The sequence below is a fragment of the Leuciscus leuciscus genome (genome assembly GCF_965113295.1).
Source record: "Leuciscus leuciscus genome assembly, chromosome: 6".
In the NCBI taxonomy this organism is placed as follows: Eukaryota; Metazoa; Chordata; class Actinopteri; order Cypriniformes; family Leuciscidae; genus Leuciscus; species Leuciscus leuciscus.
In genome coordinates, this window is record NC_138730.1 from 12662108 (window position 1) to 12672502 (window position 10395).

The following is a 10395-nucleotide window of genomic DNA, read 5'->3' on the forward strand; positions in this document are numbered from 1 at the left end:
AGGAGACAAACTGTGATCCTTGATCAGACAAGAGGTAATCTGGGACCCCCCATCGGGTAAGTATTTCTCTGATGAGTATCTGTGAGACAGTTTCAGCTGTGGCCTTGCGTAGACTAAAAAGCTCAATCCAACGAGAATAGTAGTCCACAAAAACTATCAGAAAAACATTCCCAGAGGAGCTCCTGGGGAATGGCCCCATCAAATCCACTCCTAGCATTTCCCATGGACGTTGTACAATGGTTTGTTGCAAGAGGCCGGGAATTCGACGACATTCAGGCTTGTAACGTTGACAAATGGGACAGTTTTGTACAAACTCTTTGACATCTTGGTTCAAGTTAGGCCAGTACACCAAAACTTGCAACCTTTTGAATGTTTTGAATCTACCAAGATGACCAGCAAGAGGGTCTTCATGAAGAAACTGGAGTAATTGAGATCGGAGAGGTTTTGGTATGTAAACTTGGTACACAATTTTGTGTGGAAACTGGACAACTCTGTAGACTTTATCCTCTAATATGGAAAATTTGGTAGAGGAATTGACAGTGATTTCTCCTGATTCCACTATTTGTTCGTACAGATGGTGAATGTCTGGATCCGTCTGCTGTGCTTTCCAGATGTCATGATCGGTGATTGGCAGATCCTCTGTTTTCTCGGGTTTCCCCTTCGACTTCAGAGATAAAGCAGTGGAACAAGTTAGAAGGCCCGGTTCATTAATGTCAACAGGAGCTCGAGACAATGCATCAGGAACCGTATTATACTTCCCCTTCCTATACTCCACTGTGAAGTTGAATTCCTGGAGTCGAAGAGCCCACCGAATTAGACGAGTGTTAGGTTTCTGTGTTTTGAAAACCCACATCAAGGAAGAGTGATCAGTAACGACTGTGAAGAATTTTCCTTCCAAGTAGTACCTCCATTTTTCGAGGGCCCACACGACGGCCAAACATTCTTGCTCGGTGGTCGTGTAATTTCTTTCTGCCGGATTTAAGGTACGACTGGCAAATGCCAGGACTTCCTCAGTGCCCAGTCCTGTTTGCTGCACGAGAACAGCTCCTAAGCCGACCTCACTTGCATCAGTGTAGATGACAAATGGTAGATTCAGATTAGGATGTCCCAACACAGGTGGAGACACAAGGAGATGTTTCAGAGCTTGGAAGGAAGTTTGACATTGCGAAGTCCAAAGGAATTTGACACCTTTCCTTTTTAAGGCATTTAGGGGTTCAGCCACTTGCGAGAAGTGTGGTACAAACCTATGATACCAACCAGCCATGCCTAAAAATCTCTGGACTTCCTTTATGTTCTTTGGCACAGGAAAATCTTGGACTGCTCTGGTTTTCTCTGGATCTGCCTTGATACCTGTATCAGACACAATATGGCCAAGAAACTTCAGAGAAGTACGGAAGAAATGTGTTTTCTTCATATTAACAGTCAGGTTTGCCTCTTTCAATTTATCCAAAACAGCCTGGATGTCCTGGAAGTGCTGTTCCATTGATGAAGAGTATATAATTATATCGTCTAAGTAGACAAAACAGTTATTTCGCTGTAGCTCTCCCAGGACTCTCTCCATCAACCGCTGGAAGGTCGCTGGTGCATTTTTGAGGCCAAAAGCCATGACCTTGAAATTAAATAACCCCTGATTGCAAATGAAGGCAGTTTTATCTCGACTCTCCTCTTCCATTTGAACCTGCCAATATCCACTGTTGAGATCCAGGGTGGAAAAAACAACAGCACCACTCAAGGACTCAAGAATTTCCTGGATTGTAGGAAGTGGATAGGCATCTGATTGAGAGACTGAATTTACCTTTCGGTAGTCCACACAGAAACGGTAACCACCCGTTTTCTTGGGAATCAAAACCACTGGAGAAGACCATGCTGAGGAGGAAGGCTCGATGACATCAGCAGCTAACATCTCATCAATCAGCTGTTTGATGACCTTCTGTTTCGTAGGAGAAACACGATAAGGCTTTTGTCTTATAGGAACATCTTGGGTAACATAAACTCGGTGTGTCAAAACACTTGTTTTACCCAAAACCTCTGTGCAGACATCAGAATTCTGTTTAAGTTGACTCAGAAAACGTTCCTTTCCTCTCTCATCTAGGCAGGTGTTTTGGCACGCTACATGCAGAGGGTGTGGTTCTTCCTTTGAGATACCAGGGGGAAGCGCAGAAAAAAGAGCAAGAGGGGAAGAATTATGCCATTCATGGAAGTGAGCTTCATTTTTCAGAAAAGAATATTTTTGATCAGGATGAAACCAATAGACATTGTTCCGTATGTCCATTTGCAACCCACTGAAGAAAAGATAGTCTAAACCCAACACAACAGGAAAGGCAAGCATCTGTGGGGCTAGGACAACCACTGGTAAGGGAACGGTTAATGTTTGTACTGCAATTTGTACTTCACCCCACCCTAATGGTTGCCGGGCTCCTCCATCAGCCAGATAAATGGGACCTTCAGTCCAGGGTCTGAGCTGTTGAGTGTGATAACCCATGGTTGCCCACAATTTCTCATTTAACAGTGTATATGACGATCCTGTGTCAACCAAAGCTTGGCCTTGCCAAGAGTCAATATTTACAGGAACAATCAACTGCTGAGGTAGAGATGAGGAGAAAGGATAAGCAGGTGAGTATACAGACTCCATATGAGTGACCGTGCTAACAGTTGGATGATTATCATGGTTACCTTTAACAGGATTTGGACCTTGCTGACCTTTATAGTTTTTATTCTTAACAGGCCCACCCTGAGGACAAGAATTCGGAGCGTGAGGTCCTTTACACCGCCAACAGAAGGGAGATTTAGAGGAGTCCTGTGATACTGAAGCTGGTACAGGATTAGCCAATTGACTTGGAGCAGGATTACTTATTCTGAGTTTCCAAGGTTTTTTCCGTTGTTCATACTGCAATTGGTTTTCCTTGTCTTTTTCCAACTGTTGTCCAAGACGGACTAGACCATCAACAGAAGTAACTCCATTACTTCGAAGTTGACTTGCCATCTGTGGATTGATGTTCTTCAAGATCAACTTAATAACTTCATCCTCTTCAATTTGTGGCTTCCATCGTTTGCACAGAGCTCGGTACATGTAAGCAAAATCTCTTATGCTCTCACCTTCCTGCTGTACACGTGTTCTTACTCTCTCCGCTAACTCATCCTCGTAATCTTCTGACAAGAAGGCAGCAAGAAACTTTGCTTCAAACTCCTGCCAAGTGTTTGTCTCAAGTCGAGCAACATCCCACCAGTCTCTAGCTGTACCATGGAGCACATTCCTAAGGGTTGCTATTATTTCTTCATCAGAAAGAGGGTGGAGAGCCATGAAATCATAACATTTCTCCAGAAAGATCAAAGGATCATCACAGTCTTCTAGTCGGCCAAAGCATGGGAACTGGATTTTCACAGGCTGTTTACCCAAAAAACGTCCTCTACCTTCAACAGTGGTAACCACTTCACTTGTGGGATTAAGCTCAGAGTCACCCAGACCAGATTGAAATGTTGAATGGAGTCGCTGTAATCTGGTACTCACCACCGGCATTTCCGCAACAGTAGAAGCAGATGGTGACGTAATTGTTGGTACAGAAACATTGGCTTTCACTGAACTCTGCTGTGATGACTTGAGAGCTTCAATGTCTTTAGCTAATTGATGAAAATGTTGTGTGCACTGGTGGAGTTCATTCTGTAAATTACTATTTGAACCTGTCTGAGCAAGAAAGGTATTCATTTGTTGAGTATATTGATCAGTGGTCTTTTGTATGAGATCCAGAGTATTAGCCATTGGTTCCATGACTGTATTGAAATCCTTCAATACCTCTACATGATGATTCTTTAGTTGCCAATGCAGCATGTTATTAAACTCTTTCCTGAAATACTCAAACTGATTACTCATTAGCTGTTTTATTTCTGTTGTTTGTTTCACAGAAACAAACAACAAGTGTTTGTTTCGAGTGACACTCACTGCATGGCTTCCGGCAGCCACCTCAACTTCCGTGAGCAGCGCACGTCATCCAGATAAAGGTAACTGGCCTGTCCCCAAAACGTCACCATCTTCGTCGCTATCTTATGACGACCACACATTCATATACTATATACATTGTTTTGATTTTTATGGATAATGAACTCGGATTATTTTACAAATGAAAGATGACTGATAATCGGGGATGAATGAACATTTAATTGCTTATTATATGACTACATCGTCACAGAACGTGCATGCCATCAACCATAAATGAATTCAAAATGGCGATCGTCACTAACAGACACCACACATCAGATGTGTGGAAGTATTTCATCAAGGATAACAAAAATCCCATAATTTGCCAAGTCTGTAAGGGGCCGTTCCAAACGTCTAAAAACGCGTGGCTGCACCGCTTTCTCCTTCTTTCCACAAGTGCTTGCACTCCCATGGCGTCTGTCATTGCTATGCAACCATGAACTGCGCTCTCCATGATGACGAGGAAGTATAAGCAAAGGATTAATTGATTTCTAGCCCTTGCATTAGCTTTACTACTATATATATTTATGGAGATGAGAAATAAAAACCCGCCCTGTACAGCTATGATCAGCTGTTCGGCCGAGCTTTCGATGTTGTTACGGAAAAGGCCGAAGCTGATCGGTTGGTTTTTGTCACATGACCTGCACTGTGCTTGCGCCATTCTGAAAAGTTGAGATGTTCTCATCTCAGCTTTGAAATAGAGTTAAAAGCCTACATTTGAAATAACAAACTTGAGCGTGCAAAAGACGCGGTATGTGAACAGCCCCTAAAAACGGACATTGCGTCTGAAATGAGAGGCAAGAACGGCTATTAATTTCACTTTACTCTGTTACATGAAAATTTAAATATATAATGTCATAATTATAATGTTATAATGAGAGTTTACTTATGTAATTGTTGCAATTGTTGCAAAAACTATTTCATGTCTTTTCATTTACAGTTGCATGAACCACAAGTAGTTGAGTAACTCGAGTATTGTTTTGATAAGAAATTGACTAGCAGAAATCAGTAGTCGTGCAACTCCTAATGACAACTGACACAGAAGACACAGGCAGGGATCATGACAAAGCTCCCCTCCTAAGGAACGGCTTCCAGACACTCCTAACACACAGTGCAGGAAAGTGGTGGAGTGAAGACAGATCAGGGGGAGGGATGGAGGGCCAGGTCCATGGAGTGGAGGAAGGACTGGAGACAGAGGTAGTGCAGGTAGCCGGCTGGATAGAAGACCCCATTCAGCAGAGCTTGAGACCACCACAGCTAAGTTGACGGGACTGAAGACCTCCATTGCGGTGCAGAAGGCCACAGCAGAAGACTTCCTGGGTAGAGCAGACTGAGCTGGTGACCATCTCAACAGAGCAGAGGCAGGGCAGGCAGGACCCTCAGGGATGGTACCTAAAGTAAATAACAGAACACTCAAAGATTTCAGAACTGGCATTCACTTTCGTAACAGGACTGGCAGGGCGTTCGGAAATGACATCCAGAGTCATAGCAGGACTGGCAGGATACTCAGAAACGACATCCACAGTCGTGACCGGACTGGCTAGGCATGACCGTCATAACAGGACAGACTGGAGTCGACACAGGACTGTGTTCAGGGGTTGGAGCGGGTTCTTGACTAAACACTGGAGCGAACTCATAGACTGGAGTGGGCTCTGGAGCTGATTCATAGACTGAAACAGGTTCTTGAGTTGACTCATGTACTGGAGCAGGCTCTGGAGCGGATTCATGGACTGGAGAGGGCTCTGGAGTGGATTCATGGACTAGAGCAGGCTCTGGAGCGGATTCATGGACTGGAGAGGGCTCTGGAGTGGATTCAAGAACTGGAGCAGGCTCTGGAGTTGACTCATGTACTGGAGAGGGCTCTGGAGCAGATCCTTCAACTGGAGTGGGCTCTGGAGTTGACTCATGAACTGGAGAGGGCTCTGGAGTTGACTCATGTACTGGAGAGGGCTCTGGAGCGGATTCTTCGACTGGAGTGGGCTCTGGAGTTGACTCATGAACTGGAGAGGGCTCTGGAGTTGACTCATGTACTGGAGTTGACTGCACATTTAATAAATACTAACTACAGCTGGTCCAAAATGCAGCAGCTAGAGTTCTTACTAGAACCAGGAAGTATGACCATATCAGCCCGGTTCATTGCATTGGCTCCCTATTAAACATCGTATACATTTTTAAATATTGCTGATTACTTACAAAGCACTAAATGGTTTAGCTCCCCAGTACTTAAGCGAGCTCTTAACGCATTATAGTCCTTCACGTCTATTGCGATCTCAAAATTCCAGCCAGTAGATAATACCTAGAATATCAAAATTGACTCAAAAGGTATCAAATCCTAGATCCTTTTCCTATTTAGCACCAAAACTCTGGAACTGTCTTCCTAACATTGTCCGGGAAGCAGACACACTCTGTCAGTTCAAAGCTAGACTAAAAACACATCTCTTTGACCTAGCATTCACATAACACATTTGAACTTTTTTAATTCAATGTTAGGCTGCATAGATTAGGTCAGCCGGAACCGGGAACACTCCCCATAAATCCTGATGTACTCGTTGCATCATAAGAAGAATCGCGTCTATGCTAATATTAGTCTCTCTGTTTATCCCGAGGTTTACCGCAGTCCGCCGGATCCAGGCTGTATTCAGATCTGATGAAGGACCTGCGCCTGGACTCGACGACTGCGCAGTCCTGAAGTGTCCATTAGTCCCTCCCCTGTGAAGGCCCCCTTCTCCTTCCCTTTACCTCTGTACAGATGAAACGTTGTCAAAATAGTTCCGGCTCTGGAGTTGACTCATGGACTAAAGAGGGCTCTGGAGTTGACTCGTGTACTGGAGCAGGCTCTGGAGCGGAATCATGGACTGGAACAGGTTTTGGAGCTGGTACCACTGCCTCGATGAGAGCCGAGTCAGTGTGTGTGTGTGTAGCCCAAACACACAAAATGGACACTGCCATAACAGGGAGCACTGAAGATAGAGATACAGCCTCTGAGACTGACAGTGCTGCAGGTGACAGGCTTGAGGGTTCAGGCCTTGTCATGCCAGCCACTCTTGCTGAAATCAGCGGTGCTCCGCCAAACTGGAGATCAGCCTCAGATGCCCTTGAAATGCCTGGGTGTCTTCAAGCGCGATGTTCCTGACGACCGGGAACACTGGTGTAGCGTCCATGAAGGCTGAAGATTTTGCCGTGACATTTATGACGGCTGGAAGCTCTGTCGAGGTGACCATGTTGTGAAGAAGCTCTGGCGTGGAAGTCCCTACAAACACTAGGCTCGCGACCCTCAGGGTACTGCATGCTGCAATCCATGGTCGGTCAAGCTCTGTGGCCAAATGCTGAGCAGAAACAATGAACTAATGAGTTACCATGGAAACTGATAAGTAGATGGGTGTGGTCAAATGAGTGTCCATGACAACAAACAGGGGAACAGAGCAGCAGGGAAACATGATCTGAACAAAGCAACAATGGAAACACAAAACTTAAAAATAAGAGTTTATGACAACAGACACAGGAGACACAGTCAGGGATCATACCAGATTGATTACTTTGAATTCTGTTTATAGTGTAAATATATACTAAATAAGCATGCATACTGTTTATACAGTATTTGTACATGTCAAAACTACACATACATGACAAACTTTTGTATTAAAAGGAACCCCGACTAATGGCCTTATAAGATTAACGTGGGCGTCAGATATAAAAAGGTGATACAAAAACATAATTGTTTTTATTTAAAAAAGCAGAGCTAAGTTTTGACAGTAGCAAGATGAACACGTCTGCCGTTCAGCCTTTTCAGTTTGAACCCGAGCGCACCGTAGGCTTAAATCAGGAGAATAACGCAGAAGACGATAGGCCTGCTCAAGAGCCGTCTGCATTGCTGCATCAGTCATACTTGGAGAACACTGTAGGCCTACAGTTATGGATTCATTAACAGCATCTGGTGGATTGTCGCACCGATCATGGTTCCCCTCCATGATCGGCGTAGTGACCGATGATTCGTCTTCCGCGACTGCAACTGTAGGAGCGGGTTGTTTACATCCTAGCAGGAGAGTGTCCAGAGTCTCTTGCCTTTGACATTTGTTAGCGCGGCTTTCACTCGCTATGCGCGGACGTTTAGGCTCCTTGTGGGGGAAAATTGAAGGCACGGCATTTGGTTTTAGTCTTCGCTTGTAACCAGCTGCACCTGTGAGCTCTTTTAGCCGACTAAATGCCTCAAATGCATCAGGGCTGAAGTGATGGGAACACAGCCATGGGTCTTTAGGGAGTTGTACTCGTCCACAAGCAACTTCCCACTCTTTTCTTATTTTCTTCTCCTTTGGAAAGCAGTGGAGGCTTACATCACTCCCCTAGTTGCCTTTGGACTGGAAATTACAACCAAACGCTGCACAATGTGGCATTATATTCACCTTTAGGATGTAGCTACAGTTAAACTTAGCGCCATTAGCTCACCTCTCTCTGTTCTGAACACAACCGACCTATACAAGTCATCGACCCAGAATGCATTGCGTGCGCAAAAATAATGACCGCCTTCGTAGTTCAAATTCTGTAAAACACTGTGAGGATTTTTTAAATAACAAAAATATTTGTTATTTTATGTATTTCTAACTATGTATTTAGGAGAGAGCAATTGTAGCATATTTAGGCCTATGTGTCTTAATTGTCAGGGTTCCTTCAAATCTTCTGCATGTCTCAACTTTTAGATGGCATTTAAAATTATGCAACTAATGACACAAATGGCTCATTAAGTCTTTGAACTTTTTTGAGACACATTTGCTCACTTTTATAATTCATGAATCACCACTGCAACAAGGAATTAACGAATTAAACACACATTTTGTATGATTAAATAGTAAGTAAAGCTGTAAAGCTGTGAGGTTCTTCATTCTCCTCAGTGTTGCTCACATTGCACTGAACTATGAGGTTCATCCATATAAAATGGATAGGCCTGCAGTTCCAGGCCAAATCTAAAAAGGGTGAAGAGTAAGAAAGTAATGTTCTAACCCTTTCCCTTGTTGCTGTAACATTATACAAAAACAACAACAACAACAAACAAACAAAAAACAGTTTGTTGTTGTCTTAAACAAGACCATGAGCATTACTGCAATGCTCTTCTAGCTGGACTTCCATCGTGTGCAATCAAACCTCTACAAATGATTCAGAAAGCTGCAGCACATCTTGTCTTCATCGAGTCCAAACGGGCCCACGTCACACCTCTCCTCATCTCCCTGCACTGGCTAACACTCACTGCTCGCATCAAGTTCAAGGCATTGACGCTTTCTTACAGATCTATCACAGGGTCAGATCCCTCCTATTGCCACTCGCTCTTCCTTACATCCCTACCAGAAGCCTACGATTGGTCAATGAGCGACAGCTCGTGGCACCCTTACAGAGAGGCACAAAATCACTCTCCAACATTTTCTTTCACTGTTCCTTGCTGGTGGAACGATCTCCCCGCTTTCATCCGGAATGCAAAATCCCTGACAATACTCAGAAGACAGCTGAAAACATGTCTCTTATGTGAGCACTTAACCCCATAAAAAAAAATTCTATGCTTTCACTTTCCTTGAATCCCTCCCTATTCTAGCTTATGCTTTTCTAAGCAATGTCTTAAACTGTATTTTGAACACTTCTTGTGTTAGTTTGCCTCTTCACGATGAATCGCTTGCTGCATTCCTCATTTGTAAGTCGCTTTGGATAAAAGCGTCTGCAAAATGAATAAATATAAATACAGTTGTACAACCATACAGAACAAATGTCATATAAAAATTATAATAAAAAAAAAGATAACACTTTAGAATACTGTTCCGTCATTAATGAATAACTACACAGGAAAAAATGAGTAATGCATTATTAACAATGCATTAAGAAACTCTGATCAATGAATTAGTAAGTAATATTGCTCAGTTGAATAAGTGTGTATAATATTGTGTATCGCAAAAATTATTAAAAAAAAGAATTCCCGTCTCGGCAAGTATCCTAGTATATATATGTCGTAAGTGAATGTAAAAACAGTAAAAACCTGTTAATTGGTTAACAGTAAGTTTCCTTACTAAATATAGAAAATGTATTGGATCTAATCCTATATTTACAGTAAAATACTGTTAAATAAAATACTGTTAAATTTACATTTTTTTGTAAAAAAAAAAAAAAGTCATTGGAAAAATTACATTCCCGCGTGACACTTCACATGCATTTTCATTGAAATAACCATGTTTCTTCTTTTTGTATTGTACATTAGGGTTTTATGTTACAGCTGATGTTAAATAAATGTTTATTGCATTACTTTTCTGTCATGTGTGTTACCATGAGGGTGTTTAGTATGTGTGTGAAGGACACTGTACACCTTCAATATTTCCTGCTGTGATTGACATGACCAAAATTCCTTAGAATCGGTTGCAGGGTGGAGTTTGCACTGAACTGGTTTGAGG